General features: G+C 41.6%; 1 protein-coding gene across 2 annotated transcripts in view; it reads right to left on the minus strand.

Moving 5' to 3' along the window:
• LOC121276101 (voltage-dependent L-type calcium channel subunit beta-2-like) overlaps positions 1 to 17051 on the minus strand; it is a 118475-nt gene that overhangs the window by 10239 nt on the left and 91185 nt on the right. The gene's annotated exons all lie outside the window — the stretch shown is intronic.

The following is a 17051-nucleotide window of genomic DNA, read 5'->3' on the forward strand; positions in this document are numbered from 1 at the left end:
GGATGTAGGATAAATCTCTTCATTGGTTACTCTACTTTTGAAGTTTACATGCTAGGTTTTAGATTCAGTTAGAACCGTTCTAATAACTTCACTGCTAAAATTACTACATTACTGACTACCGCAGCTTCAGATCTTTTCAATGTTCCACATATATTTATTGGTAGGCTTCTCAGTGTAAACTTGGACAGTGGTTTGAGCCATGATACAAATTACTTTGGATATTTGTTTCTGTCCCTAACTATGGTCTCACAATGAAAAATACTTTTAATAAAATGTTATCTAAAAAGGTACTCCCTAGAAAACTCTGGGTAAGTGTATGCTATGGCATTGAGCCATTTAAATCATGAAGCTCTGGGAGGGGGCAGTGCCTCCTTCATTGTCAGTTAGTTACCACCCACAGGCAGTTTGAGCATCACCAAGCACACTTAATATAACAAACTGCTCCAAAGTGCTTCACAGGAGTATTAACAAACCCAATGTGACCCTAATCCACAGAGAGATATTAGGACAGGTGACCAAAAGCTTGGTCAAAGAGGTAAGTTTTAAGGAGTGTTGTAAAGGTGGAGAGGTTTAGGGAGAGAATTCCAGAGCTTAGTGCCTGGGTAGCTGAAGGAACAGATGCCAATAGTTGGAGTCATTACAATTAGGGATGCACAAGTGGCTAGAATTAGAGGAGTGCATAAATCTTGGACAATTGAAGCGATGGAAGATATGAAACAAGGATGAGAGCACAAGGGTGATGGATGGATGGACTTGACATGAGTTAGGATATTGGCAGTAGAGTTTAGAGAGGCTCAAGATTGTGGAGAGTAAAAATTGGGATTCCAGCCAGGAGAGTATTGGAATAGTTGGGTCTAGATATAACACAAAGGAATGAATGAGGGTTTCAGCAGCAGAGTAGCTGAAGCAGGGCAGTGAAGGCGATGTTACAGAAGATGAAAGTGGACAATATATTTGAGAACTGTTGACTTATTGTCTTTAGCAGATGAAAGAGGAACATGAAAGAAGAGGAATAGAGAAAGGCAACACACCAGAGAGCTCAATACGTGCCCTAATTCACTAGGAAGTAGGTAGACAGAGGATTAAAGAGTTTCTGACCCTAGTCCTAACTTCAATGGGTGGTGTCAAATTCGAAACCTTCCCCATGCAGAGGAAGGAAAACACCAGCAAGCAAGTCAGCACTGGCAATTCATTCAACTGCCGTAAAGAGCTCTAAGAGCTATCGCCACCTTGTTGCTGAGAGAACAGCGTGCATGTGAGAAACATCAAAACTAACTGTTGAAGAATCAAGTGGATAAGGAGAACAGTAAAAAAAAGTGAACATATATTTCTGTAATCGTATTACTGTGGCACAGTAAAAATTAGATAATTAAAAACAAAATGGGAATTGAGCAAAACAGGCAGAATAAAAATAAAATACTGTGGATGATGAAATTCTGACATAAAAACAGAAAATGCTGGAAAAACTCAGCAGATCTGTTCTGGCAGCATCTGTGGAGAGAGAAATAGAGTTAACATTTCTCCAAAGAAGAGTCGTATTGGACTCGAAAAGTTAACTGTTTCTCTCTCCACAGATGCTGCCAGCTAGACCTGCTGAGCTTTTCCAGCATTTTTTGTTTTTATTTCAAAAATAGGCAGAGTTTGGACGCTATTGGTCTCTCACCAACTTCAACCATTTGCAATCAAACTGGGCATAACTGATTGGAAATCTATGCTAATTTAACCATCCTAAACTAGCTGAAGCTGAGTGTCCTCATTTATATCCTGAAGAGCAGCAATTAAGGAAACAGTTATAAAACACTTCAGTAGTACCAATTATAACAATGAGCTGAATAATAAATGGACTATCTGAAGAATATTTTCTGAGTGAAGCTTTTAGCTCCCAGTGCTTAACACCCAATACATATTAATTGTGGAATCAAAGCTATCAGATTTTAGAACTATTTTTAGAGACTGTCTGTTGTGTTATAAATTTCTATCCTGTCCTGTGTTCACTGCCCCGTAACAAAATTTCAGTGTGGACCCCCTGTTCTAATTTCAGTGGAAGGGGCCAGAAATCCCACGATAACGTGTGTGATTTTTCCTGACAACTTTCTGTCAAAATTATAGCAGACAAGCAGGCGACGTCATATTGTGCTCAGTCACCTGATGGCTCCATTAAGAATGTGCCAGTTAGCAAGTGAACACACATAAATGAGTGAATAGGGACACCAATTGTGCAATTTTCTTTCATTTCTACCTTTTGAATGCTATTTCCTTAACCCATGAAGTTATATTACAAATTATAAGCAATTCAGCTGCTGAACTCCATTACAGTCACAGCACTGTAATAGTCACAATGCGTCCAATGTTTACACACTGGAGTTTTCAAGTTGTCACTTGGATCGTTGGGAATATAAGCTAAGTAAGAATTTAACAAATGTGAAGCAAGTGGCAGTTGAAATTGTTGCTCAAGACGCCTAACTCAACCTTTACCTTGGACAACCAAAGACATCTGACATGAGGCTAACCAAAAGTGTGGGTGTTACGATTGTACCCGCATGGACTGACATGTTTCCTTGCATGATGCCACTAGCTATATGATTAGGAAAGGATTACACTATCTGAATGCTCAGATAATTTGCACCACATAATGCAAGTCAATGCTAGCCTCTCAGGCAGCCAACCTAATGCCTGTATTTTATGCCATTAATGCCTGGCATGTAAAGGTAAGCGACAAGAGTGGCTGACCGGTGATTATTACTATCTGAAGCCATGGCTCATAACACCTTTACAATATTCCACGATAAAAGCTGAACACAGGTATAAAGAGGTGGAGGCACCAATGAGAGCACACTGTTAGCATGTGGAGTACAGTCTGCCACAAACAGTAACTTATAGTGCCATCAGATTTTTGACCAAGTAGTTGCATGTTTGTCTCTGCTACCATGGAACTTACCTGCAAATAAATTCGAACACTGGTGCTATTAGCATAGCACCTGGAAGACGCACCATCTCCACAGCAAAAATGCAGGATATGGCTAGTTGCAATTTCTCAAAAGGAAACTCATAGGTTTTGCCTCTTATTAGCCAAGCCATGAAATTAATATACTGCAGACTACAACACTTTGCAACTGCATGGGCAGCTTAGCTTTGCTGGATTTCCACCATCACTGTCAACATCAGTGAACATTAGCAAAGGATCCTGACATGCTGCTGTCCCAAAACACATCACCATCATCCATGCTCATTACAGACATGCCACTCACCATTGTTAACACGTTGCACAACAGCAATTCTACTTTTCTCCAATGAGAACAGTAGTGCCTGATAGCTCATTACAATATGGCACACCAGACTGAAATTGCAAGGTGAAGAGTAAGTGGGCGAATGGTGCTGTGATACACTGGAGTGACTAGATGCATTGGTCCTGGCTTGCTGCCTTCCAAAACCTATCTTCCCATTCTTAGAGACATTCTAATGGTATCCTGACAAACAACCTTTATATAAAGGTTTCAAAAGAAATGTTATGGTAAATGTGTTCAGTAAATGTTTTGTTGGCTAATTACAATGAGAAGAACGTGCAACAGAAGCTGATGACAAATGCTGCAGAGGTGGCTGTCCCCATTCTTCTGTTTCATGGACTTTTTAGGAACAGTTGGAAGTGTTTTAAGGTAGTTAAGACAGTATCAGTGCTTGGAACACTATTAATGAAAGATTTGCTTACCTTCCTTATCCTGGAAAGATTACTGATTTTTTCGCTGCACCCCATACGTGTACAGTGTTATGAAACAGCAATTAACACTGGTCGTGGCCTCTTCCTATTTTTCCTGGGCTGCTCTTCTTGAAAGGCTGTCAAGCACACTACTGAAGAATCATCTACTCCTCAGTCTCACTTCCTCAAGGAGAACTCCCCTGCAGCATTGGAGAATATGGCCATTGTATAGCCAATCCCATGGCCAGACACTTTCACCAAAAGTTCATTGCTTTAAAAATAGTTCCTTTGATTACGATATTCCATAGAACCGTAGAAAAGTTACAGCACAGAAAAAGGCCATTTGGTCCATCTTGTCTGTGCTGGCTGAAAAAGAACAAACAAAAAAAACTAGCTGCCCATTCTAATCCCACTTTCCTGCACCTGGTCCAAGGCCTTGCAGGTTACAGCACTTTAGGTGCAGATCCAGGTGCTTTTTAAATGAGTTGAGGGCTACTGATTCCACCACCAAACCAGGCAGTGAATTCCAAACACCCACCACCCTTCGGGTGAAGAGGTTTTCCTCATGTACCCTCTAATCCTTCTACCAATCACCTTAAATCTGTGCCAAAACAAAAACAGAATTACCTGGAAAAACTCAGCAGGTCTAGCAGCATCGGCGGAGAAGAAAAGAGTTGACGTTTCGAGTCCTCATGACCCTTCAACAGAACTTGAGTTCGAGTCCAAGAAAGAGTTGAAATATAAACTGGTTTAAGGTGTGTGTGTGGGGGGCGGAGAGATAGAGAGAGAGAGAGGTGGGGGGGGGGGGTGTGTGGTTGTAGGGACAAACAAGCAGTGATAGAAGCAGATCATCAAAAGATGTCAACGACAATAGTACAATAGAACACATAGGTGTTAAAGTTAAAGTTGGTGATATTATCTAAACGAATGTGCTAATTAAGAATGGATGGTAGGGCACTCAAGGTATAGCTCTAGTGGGGTTTTTTTTTTATATAATGGAAATAGGTGGGAAAAGGAAAATCTTTATAATTTATTGGAAAAAAAAGGAAGGGGGAAACAGAAAGGAGGTGGGGATGGGGGAGGGAGCTCACGACCTAAAGTTGTTGAATTCAATATTCAGTCCGGAAGGCTGTAAAGTCCCTAGTCGGAAGATGAGGTGTTGTTCCTCCAGTTTACGTTGGGCTTCACTGGAACAATGCAGCAAGCATTGTCGTTGACATCTTTTGATGATCTGCTTCTATCACTGCTTGTTTGTCCCTACAACCACACACCCCCCCCCACCTCTCTCTCTCTCTATCTCTCCGCCCCCCACACACACACCTTAAACCAGCTTATATTTCAACTCTTTCTTGGACTCGAACTCAAGTTCTGTCGAAGGGTCATGAGGACTCGAAACGTCAACTCTTTTCTTCTCCGCCGATGCTGCCAGACCTGCTGAGTTTTTCCAGGTAATTCTGTTTTTGTTTTGGATTTCCAGCATCCGCAGTTTTTTTGTTTTTAAATCTGTGCCCCCTGGTAACTGACCTCTCTGTTAGGGGAAACAGGGCATCCCTGTCTACATTATCTAGGCCCCTCAATCTTGTGCATATCAGTCAGGTCACCCCTCAGCTGCCTCAGTTCCAAGGAAAGCAACCCCAGTCTATCCAATCTTTCCTCATTGCTGCAATTTTCAAATCCTGGCAACATTCTTGTAAGTATCCCCTCCAGAGCAATTATATTCTTGCTGTAATGTGGCGACCAGAACTGTACACAAAATTCCTGCTGTGGCTTAATCAGTTTTATACAGTTCCAGGATTACATCCCTGCTTTTGTATTCTATACTCGTCCAATAAAGAAAAGCATTACATATGCTTTCCTTACCACACCAGTCACCTGTCTTACCACCTTCAGGGACCTATGGGTACGCATATCACGGTCCCTCACTTCCTCTACCCCTCCCAATATCCTCCCATTTATTGTGTATTCCCTAGCTTTGTTTGCCCTCCCCAAATACATTACTTCAGACTTCTCTAGATTGAATTCTATCTGCCACTTTTCCACCCACTCAACCAAACCATTCATATCATTCTGGAGACAACAGTTATCATTTTCACTATCAAGTACATGGCCAATTTTTGTGTCATTTGCAAATTTCCCAATCATGCTTCCACATTTAAGTCCAAATCATTAATATATACAACAAACAGCAAGGGCCCCAACACTGAGCCATGTGGGATGCCACTGGAAACCATTTTCCATCAGCAAAAACATCCATCAACCATTGCCCCTTTGCTTCCTGTCACTAAGCCAATTTTGAATCCAACTCACCACATTCCCCTGTATCCCACAGCTTTCACTTTTCCAGCCAGTCTGCCATGTGGGGTTTTGTCAAATGCCTTACTAAAATCCATGCAGACAACATCCACTGCCTTACCCTCATCAATCCAATTTATTACTAATTTAATCAATATTTTTGAAAAGTAAGACACAACCTTCCCCTAACAAAACCATGTTGACTATCCCTGATTAATCCTTTCCTTTCCAAGTGACAGTTCATCCTTTCCCTCAGAATTGATTCTAATAGTTTGCGCACCATCAAAGTCAGACTGGCGGGCCTATAATTATTTGGTCTATCCCTCAAACCCTTTTTAAATAATGGTACAATGTTGGAAGACCTCCAGTCCTCTGGGACCTCGTCTGTATCTTGTGAGGATTGGAAAATGATTCTCAGAGCATCCACTATTTCCTCCCTGCCTTCCTTTAACAGCCTGGGATACAATCCATCTGGGCCTGGTGACTTATCCACCTTCAAGAATGCCAGTTCCTCCATTACTTCCTCCCTCTATATGCTTATTGTATCTAATATTTCAAAGTCTTCATTAACTAGAATGTCTGCTTCATCCCTCTCCTTAGTGAAGACAGAGACAAAGTATTCACTGGGAACCCTGCCCACGTCTTCAGCGTTAGAGCACAAGTTACCATTTACACCTCCGATCTGTCCTACCCTTTCCTTAGTTATTCTCTTGCCATTAATGTACTGGCAAAACATCTTTGGGTTTTCTTTGATTTTACCTGCTGATATATTTTCATATCCTCTCCTTTGCTTTCAGAATTACATTTTCTACTTCACCCCTGTACTTTCTACACTTGTCTTGGCTTTCTACAGTATTAAGATTTTTGTGACAGTCATAAGCTTTCTTTTTCTGATTTATCTTACCTTATATACATCTAGATAACCAGGGGGCTCTCGATTTGGCAGTACTGTCCTTTTTTCTTTGTGGGGACACGTCTACACTGTGCCCATAGAATGTCGCTTTTGAATGCCTCCCACTGGTCTGTCACTGATTTCCCTTCAAGTAGCTGTAGCCAGTCCACTTCACCTCTCAGCTTCATTAAATTTGTCTTTCCCCAATTTAGAACCTATACTCCTGTTCTATCTTTATCCTTTTCCACAATTATATTAAATCTAACTGTATCATGGTCACTATCTCCAAAGTGGTCAGCCACTGCCACTTCATCCACTTGCCCAGCTTCATTTCCTAAGACTAATCTAGGATTGCACTCCCTCTGATTGGGCTTGTTTCATGCTGGCAAGTTCTCCTGAATGCAGTTCAAGAATTTTGTGCCCTCTGTGCCCATCACACTGTTCGTATCCCAGTTTATATTAAGGTAGTTGAAGTCCCCTACCAAGGTGGTCGTATTATTTTTGCACTCAGAATTTTGCCTATATATTTGCTCTTCTATCTCCCTCCCACTATTTGAGGGTCTATACTACACTCCTATTAGTGTGGCTGCCCCTTTTTATTCCTGAACTCAACACATATGGCCTCATTCGATGAGCCATTTAGTATACCATCCTTCCTCACAGCTGTAATTGATTCTTTAACCAATAATGCTACACCCCCACCTTTTTAACCCCATATCTATCCTAAAGCCGTAGAAAAGTTATGGCGCAGAAAGAGGCCATTCAGCCGATCATGTCTGCGCCAGCCCAGAAAAGAAAGAAGAAACTAGCCGCTCATTTTAATCTCACTTTCCAGCACCTGGTGCGTAGCCTTGCAGGTTACAGCACTTCAGATGTAAATCCAGGTACCTTATAAATGAGTTGAGCATTTCAGCCTCAACCGCCAACTCAGGGCAGTGAATTCCAGATATCCACCACACTCTAGGTGAAAAAGCTTTTCCTAATATCCCCTCTAATTCTTTTACCAATCACCTTAAATCTATGCTCCCTGATAACTGACCCCTCAGCTAGAGGAAATGTCTTTCCTGTCTATCTTGTCTATGCCTCTCATAATTTTGTACACCTCAATTAGGTCACCCCTTAGCCTCCCCTGTTCTAAGGAAAACAACCCCAGCCTATCTAATCCCTCTTGATAGCTGCAATTTTCAAGCCCTGGCAATATTCTTGTAAATCTCCTCTGCACTCTCTCCAGAACAATTATGTCCTTCCTGTAATGTGGCGACCAGAATGTACATAAAATTCCAGCTGTGGCCTAACCAACATTTTATACAGTTCCATCATTACATCCCTGCTTTTGTATTCAATACCTCGTCCAATAAAGGAAAGCATTCTATATGCTTTTTTGACTGAAAACCCTACATCCAGGGATGTTGAGCTGCCGTTTTTGCCCCTCTTTAAGCCAAGTTTCCATTATAACAATGATATCATGCTGCCATGTGTCTATCTGTGCCCTCAGCTCATCGGCTTTGTTTGCTATACACCTTGTATTTAAATAAATACATTTTAACATTGCCAAATTCCTGTGTTGCAAACCTTTAAACCTTTGCATCTTCAGTCTTTCAGAGTCGTCCACTAATTTTCTGTCTCCCGATCCCTGCTTTGAATTTGTCCTATTTGAATCTGCCCTCAGGTTCTCATTCCCCTCCCAACCTCATTGAGACCTTCCGCAACAACACTAGCAAATCTCCCTACAAGGATATTCATCCCAGTTCTATTCAGGTGTAGACTGTCTGGCTTGTACAGATCCCACCTTCCCCAGAGCCAGTCCCAATGCCCCAGAAATCTGAAGCCATCCCTCCTCCACCCTCTCTCTAGCTGTGCATTCATCTGGCATATTCTCCTATTTCCATATTCATTAGCATGTGGCCATGGAAGTAATCCGGAGGTTAACACCTTCAAGGTCTTGCTTGCTAATCGCTTTCCTAACGCTCTGAACTCAGCCTGCAGGACCTCATCCCTTTTTCTACTGTTGGTACCAATGTGGACCATGTCCTCTGGCTGTGCATCCTCACCCTCCAGACTACTTTGAAGCTGCTCGGTGATATCCATCACCCTTTCACTAGAGAGGCAGCATACTATCCTGGAATCACGGCTGTGACCACAGAAGCACCTGTCTGTTCCCCTAACTATAGAATCCCCTACCACTATTGATCTCCTCTCTTTTCTCCTCTCCCCCTGCAAAACTGAACCACCCATGATGCTCCAGTCATGAGTCTTGCTCTCGCCAGAGGAACCCTCTCCCCCATTAGTACGCAGAAATGAGTACCTATTAGAAAGTGGGATGTCCTCAGCGGTCTGCTGCACTACCTGCCTTGCCTTTCTTGTCTGTCTTACAGCCACCCAGACCTCTCTGCTTGCTCTTTCATAAGCTATAGGATGACTTCCCTTCTGAAACGTGCTATCCACATAGCTCTCATCTTTGCAAATGGTCCTTAGTGACACCAGCTGCTCCAAGTTCCAAGGTATGGTGCTCCAGCTTTTCCATTTGGTGGCACTTTCTGCACATGTAGATGTCCAGGACATGGGTCGCATCCTGGAGTCCCCAAATGGCACAGGGTGTGCACTTTCCTTCCCTAAAAAAAAATTCCCTTGCTGAAATTCAATACAGACACTTTTTTTGCACTATGTGAGACATAGCTAGAAGTCAATCAATATATCATTAGCCAGCATATTATATGCTGTATTTTTTCTAATCTGAATTCTATACATGTGCTGTCAAGCTTTTTTTTTTAAAACCTTTTCCAATTAGAAGTGTCAGAAAAAATGGAAAGACAGATTGACAAGCTCTGATCAAATATGGAAAATTCAAACCAGTTGTCAAAATCATTGCAAGAATTCTATCTATGAACATCCCATCATTCTAATGAGTTTTCAGTTGTCACAGGCCTTTGCTAATACAGCAAAATGATTAGATTGCTGACACACAAAACCTAGACATCTAAGCCAGGAAGATTCACACTATATAGCAGTACCAAATTTCTCTGATTCCATCCTTCTTTCAGGATCAAGAATGCTTCCAGGTGCCAAGCTACAGAATTTCTTATGAAGCCACTAACTAGCCAGCATAAACATCGTCATAATAGCTGACTGTGGTTGTGGACTTCAGTATTAGATACTATACTATATAGAGGGTCACCTAACCTCAGGAGTGAAGGTCAGATAGCACATGTTGGACCCTGTCTTGACAGAGCTCAGAAACTGCAGATATGTATTCAGGTTAGGAAAATGTGTTATCAATAAAGTTAGCTCAGCTACGATGTCGACGGCCTGCGTGCATCATTAAAAAGAGAAACAAGAAATAAGACATGGTGTCAGAAGTAAACTAAACACAATAATGGAGGTTCTGAAACCACCAACAGAGCTCAGTTTGGAGGGCAATCTCACTGAAAACTGAAGGTGGTTCCGGCAGCAATGTGAGCTGTACCTCACAGCAATGGGCAGTGATATAAAAGACACTCAGGTACAGTCTTCTATCCTTTTTCACATAGCAGGGGTAGAAGCCCTTGAAGTCTATAACACATTCAAGTTTGAAAGTGATGAGAAACAAAATGACTTGAAAGAAATAACAGAAAAATTCAAAGCCTACTGCAGCCCTAAGATAAACATCACGTATGGAAGATACCAATTTTTTTACGCGCACGCATGGCAGTGACATTAGTAAGTATGTAACTGAGCTGATAAAATGAGCTAAATCGCGTGAATTTGGAGAGCTTGAAGGATCACTGATCTGAGGTAGAATAATTTGCAGATCACAAATGGCTCTCTGAGAGGACGGCTTTTGAGAGAAGTTGATTTCACACTGGAGAAAGCAATAAATATCTGCAGAATGGCAGAGACAAGGAAATGCTAGATTAAACAGATGACAGAAGATAATAAGCTGCACATGGTCAAGTGGTTAGATGCAGTTAAACAGAAACAACCCTTGGGAAAGAACAAATAGACAGCCTGAAGGTAAAAAGAACAAAACTGCTATTAAAACATTTAAATGTAGCCAATGTGGAACAGAGCATTTAGCATGTAGTTGCCCAGCCTATGGAAAGCAGTGAAGAACTGTGACAAACTAAATCACTTCACTAAGATGTGTAAATTGAAGAAAGTGCGCATGATTGCAGATGATGACACAGACACTGAAACTGAACTTTTCGTTGGTGCAGTAACAACAAATTCCAAAGACGACAAATAGAAGGTCAATTTAAAAACTGACAGCATTATGGTGAATTTCAAGCCTGACACAGATGCACAAGCAAATGTCATTCCCATAAGCCTGTATCATAAGATAAGCAAAGAAAAACAGCTAATTAAAACAAAAATAAAGCTGTCTACTTTCACAGGTGAAAAAATGCAGTAGAAGGCAAGTACACATTTAAAATGAACCACAAAAAAAAGTCTCAAGTGCTTCCATTCATAGTGGTGAAAACTGATGCAAAGCCCATTCTTGGAATCAAAGCTTGTGAAAATCTGAAGCTAAACAAGAGAATAATAATTGTCACCATTGATTACATCCTGAGGGAATATAAAGATGTGTTCCAGGGATAAAGGGAGAACACACCATCAACAGTGACAAAACCGTGACACCCAAAATACACCAGCCCAGGAAAATACCAGTAATGCTGAGAGACCAACTGAAAGCAGAGTTAGACAGAATGGTGAAATCTCACATCATCAAAAAAATTGAAGAACCAAAATGGATTAATCTGATCACAACTATAGAAAAATCAGATGGGAATCTGCGAGCCTGTTTGGATCCCAGAGACCTAAATCAGGCAATACAATGCGAGGGCATTACCATCTGCCCATAGTAGAAGAGATCACGAGTCAGCTAGCTGATGCTAAATAGTATTCAGTCTTGGATGCGAGTTCAAGCTTCTGGCAGCTCAAGCTGGATGAGCACAGTTCCTATCTCTGTTCCTTCAACACACCATACAGGCGATACAGGTTTTTATGCTTACCTTTTGGTATTAATTCAGCTCTGGAGATGTTCCACAGAACAGTGAAGCAGCTGTTTGAAGGGTTAGAGGGCCTGGGAACCTATATTGATGAAGTGCTGGTCTGGGAGTCTCATGAGAAGAAGACAACCACAGACTGAGGCAGGAGCTGGCCAGAGCTAGAGAAAGGAACTTCAAGTTGAAATAGGAAAAGTGCAAAATAGGTCTTCACGAAATCAAGTACTTGGGTCATGTGCTAACAAGTGAGGGACTGAAGCCGGACCCGAGTAAAATCAAAGCATTTGTGAACGTGCCACCCCCAAAATGTAAGAAAAACTTGGAGAGGTTTTTGGGAATGGTGACCTACTTGCAGAAATTCATTCAGAATATGTCAGACCTGACAGCATCTTTCAGAGAACTTCTACAAAATGATGTGGAATGGCACTGGGAACAAAGTCACCAGGGAGCTTTGACCAGTCTGAACAGAACACTGACCCAGGCACCAGTGTTAAGTATTATGATGTCAGTCAGCCGGTCAAGATCTCAGTGGATGCTTCAAAGGCTGGCCTAGGAGCTGTCATCTGGCAAAATGAAGCACCAGTGGCATATGCTTCAAAGGCAATGACTGAAACACAGCAGTGGTATGCCCACATGGAGAAAGAAATGCTAGCAACTGTGTTTTGTCTAGAACACTTCCACCAGTTTGTCTATGGCAAAGACGTGGAGGTAGAGTATCTTCATAAGCCTTTGGAAGCTATAATAAAAAAGCCCCTGAACTGTGCATCACCAAGAATCCAAAGATTACTAATGCCTCTACAGAAGTTCCAGTTAAATACAAACCGCGCAAGGCAATGTACATCGCAGACAGGTCTGTCACGTGCATACCTACCCATCACGGAGGAAGAGGATAAAGAAACAGAAACACAGGTTCACATGCTGACAAAAAAAACTTACCTGTGGCTGTAACCACTGGAAGTTCCGTGAGGAACTTCAAGCAGAAGGAATACTTTTCAAGGGAGAAAAGATCATAATTCCTGCAACACTGAGGAAATAAATGGTGCAGCACATACATGAAAGTCACCTCGGCATAGGAACATGCAGAAGAGCTCAGCACGTAATGTATTGGCCCTGGAATGGGAACACAAAAATCAGGGAAATGGTGAATGCGGGTGCAGTGTACCAAAAGTACAGTAACTTGCAACAAAAGGAACCGTTTCAACCACACAGTGTTCCAGAGAGGCCCTGACAGAAAATTGCAGCGGACTTGTTCACATTTGTCAACAGAGTACCTACTAGCAGTAGGTTATTACTCAAAGTTTATTGGAGTCTGTGCTGCTGAGAAATGATAGTACGATCATCACTGTAATAAATCATTTAAAATCAATTTTTGCTTGCCATGGCATACCTGAAATGCTCAGCTCAAGATAATGGCCCACAATTTTTAGGCACTGAATTTTGCAAATTTGCACAGGACTGGGAGTTTTGCCACACAACGTCAGGTCTCAAATATCCACAATCCAACAGAATGGTAGAACGTACTCTGCAGACCTCAAAACACCTGGGGCAGAATTTTATGCCTCGCTGGGCAGGCGTGCGCCCAACCTGAATGGACATGAAATAGTGCAAGATGATGTCCGGTGCATGTCCTGATGTCATCCCGCATTCTTCAAGTCAACAGACCTATGCAGCAATGAGAAGCGCGCCCACCGACAATTAAGTGGGTAATTAAGCCCATTAAGGAGGCAATTGAAAGCGAGTTTTCATGGCTCGTCACCTTTACAGTAGGCAGATAGATCAATTGGCCAGGCGGCCTTTACATTTTTGTTCAATCCTTGAGCCAGGGCGGGATGAACTCTCCGTGGGGAGATAAAATAGGAGGAGATATCTGGGGACTGGTTTTTTAATGAGGTTTGCTTTCAGATGCTTGATTGTGCTGCATGGACATATTTGGCAGCATTTTTGTTGTTTTGTTTATTCTGTGGAGGTTTGCAGCTCCCTGGGGCAGCTGTCTGACTTCAGATGGCTCACTGGAAGCGCTCACCAGCACCCACGGTGTTGTCGGCGCCCGCCCTCTTCCCACCCCCACTGGTAGCACTGAGCCTTTCTCAATGCACATTTCATGTTGGCTGACTGTTAATTTACCAGTCAGCGTGAAATCATGGTCAGGGGCCAATCGCGGTCAGGTGAAAAATTCAGACTCTGTTGAAGAAGGCAAAGGCAGACGGAAGATGCTCTGCTGGATTTCAGGAATACTCTATTAGAGGGCATTGGATCATCTCCGGCACAGCTCCTGATGGGCACAAGACTAAGAACTAAGCTTCCAATTGCGTCCCAACTGTTATTTCCACAGCCAGTGAGCTACAGCATGCAGGACCTGCTCAAACTGAGAGAGCAGAAGCAGAAACAGTACTTTAATCGAGGTGCCCGATGTCTGTTTCTCCGATGTTCAGGTCAGGGAGTGAGGATTCTGCATGAAGGGATCTGGTGTTGCCACAGGAATCACAGGAGAACCAAGGTCTTACATAGTGCAGACACCAAACGGACTACAGTACAGGAGAAACTGGAAATTCATAAGGAAAACTAATGCCCTGAACCACAAAGTGTAGCTGAAGATAAAAAACCAGAATGCACCAGTGAAGCAACAGATAACCAGACAAAGCCTGAGAACCCTGAAAACTATCCAAGGGGTGATAGTGACACAGAGCTGAAGAAGGTCCCTTGCCCTTCAGAATTACCTGTCACCATTCAGAACATCCAGTGAAAGATTTGAGAGAAAACCACAGATATACAGAGATGAATAAAAGACAAAACAGACTAGTCAAATGTTGGAGCCTGTCTTTATAGAGATCAAACACTGCAGATGTGTGTTCATCTTAGGAAAATGTGTTATCAATAAAGTTAGCTCAGCTACGATGTTAACAGCCTGTGTGGATCATTAAAAAGAGAAACAGGAACCAAGACAGACACGATGGGCTGTAACAATTCTGTGATAGTATTCAGTGCTGTTGTCATGACAACAATGGAAAACAAGATCAAGAGAGACTGAAAGGCAGCAGGGAAACACTAAAAATGTACACATCTTTTACCATGTAGGAATGTCAAAATCTTTCTGCTCCTTCAATAACCAGCCAAATTATTCATTTAATGCAACTCATTCTAAAGTAATTTCCATCCTTCAGCTCTAAATATATTGGTGAAAATATACATCATATTAAAACGGCAAATCCTTTAACTTAATATGAGCAACGCCATTGGAAATTTCTAGTTACAAATACACATTTACTTGCAAACTTATATATCAAATTGGCAACTTCAGACACTTTTGATGAAAGCAATAGACTACAGAAGTAACATGGAAATGAACACGCAAGTCATCTGGATGTTGCATTTTTGAAAATCTATATTCCCTATATTCGACCAAACGCTTTGACTCTTTTACAGTACGAAATCTCTATATCACAGAAAAGTAGGGCTCAGACTATTGATGCTCAAGACATGCCTCTAGCTAGACACAGTTTCAGGCCAATCCTACAGCAGAGAAGTGCTGAGTGTAAGAGATTCATTGCTGCTGCTTTTTGTGCTCTATGTAGCCAAAGAACAAACATTAGACCAAAAGTACTGCTAACTGTAAACTGGAGTTCACAATGTAAAAGACAAGCTTGTTTTCTTTTTGCCCTTTCCTATAAAGAAGAAAAAAAAATCAGTTCTGATTGACAGACAACTTGACTGATTGATTTTGGTGGAGAATGGAGGTGAGAATGGAGGTGGGGGAACGAGAGGAAATTGGAGGTTGCTAGTATTTTTTCCAGGTTTCAGTGACCCTCAGCTGCATGCTAGGACTGCTGCTGCTTTGGGACTCTAATGACTTCACATCTTTGGCATCAACAACAACAAAATCAAGGTCTTCAGATAATAGGGGGGCCGGAGGTGAAAAAGAGTGAAAAAGCCCCTACTAAAAGTTGCTGCAATTTTATATGTCTTTGTTCATAACTTAATCGCTTACTAATTTACTGGAAATGTAGAGGGTTTAAATGACATGAGGTTTGGTAATGTCAGTCTATTATTCATGAATTTTGTTCAAAACAACCCTGAGGCTGGATTTTCCTGAACCTTTGCGCCACAGTAATATAGTGTACCTTCATTATCGCATAGAAATGTCAGGAAATTGAGAGTGACTTATGACATTGCTCACACCATGGTATAATCCCTGGGGCTTTTACATCTATCTATTGAGATCTCTGAAAAATAATAATAGCACCATCCCCCCGCAATCAAAAGCCATGCCAGTTTCAATTTAACTGACTTAACACCACTTTTGACCGCTGGATACTATTACAGCCTGACTTTGGAAACTTTCAGTGTCTAAAACTCTGAAATTTTACTGTGGGAGTATGAACTTTATGTTATTGGCCTGAAAATTTTCTTTCTGCTATATCAGAGAAGTTAACACACTTAAAATAAATGGTTTAATGCCTATGATAGAATGCTAGAAAATTAATATCAGGTGTATGTTTTAAGCATTCATTTGATAGTTTCCATACCATCATGATTGAGTTGCTATTATGTTAAAAGAAATAGAAATTTTGTTGTGGGTGATCTTTTCCGGGAGTCTCCACTGCCTTTTCACATAATGCAGCAGAGACAAATACAACTCAAAATAGTGAAGTTGAACTGAAAATCATGGAAAATTGAATAAACTTGTGTTCCTACTTTTGAATAAATGTTGTGTGCTCTTGCCCATTGCAAACTATGTGCCCTGCAGCAAGTGTGAATCGAAATTGTGAATGCTCTGCCTACAATTTTCACCCGTTGTACTTAGGGCGTGTCAGGTGAGGGATTTGGAAAACCTGCTCTATGATATGTTGCTGGTGATTGCAAAAAAGATGTATTCAAATGAGAATTCTTTGTTTTCAACATGTAAGCAAAACTGAGGAGGCCATGTCTATTGCCCATTCCAAATCCCTTCTACCTTGAACTACTGAAATACTGACACAATGAGACACAACGGTGAACAATCCTGAGATGTCACAATCCAAACACATCCAAGTGTAGTGATGCCATGTGGAGAATCTGCATGCAAGAATCTCATTGAACTGTGACTAATCTTCAAAAGTAATGGTCTTACTGATGGCAATCCAGAAAACAAAGCACAGCTAAAAACCAAATACACAGACAAGAACACCTGAAAGAATTTGTTGCCAGCTTTCTA

This window comes from Carcharodon carcharias, chromosome 3, assembly GCF_017639515.1.
Source record: "Carcharodon carcharias isolate sCarCar2 chromosome 3, sCarCar2.pri, whole genome shotgun sequence".
Classification (NCBI taxonomy): domain Eukaryota; kingdom Metazoa; phylum Chordata; class Chondrichthyes; order Lamniformes; family Lamnidae; genus Carcharodon; species Carcharodon carcharias.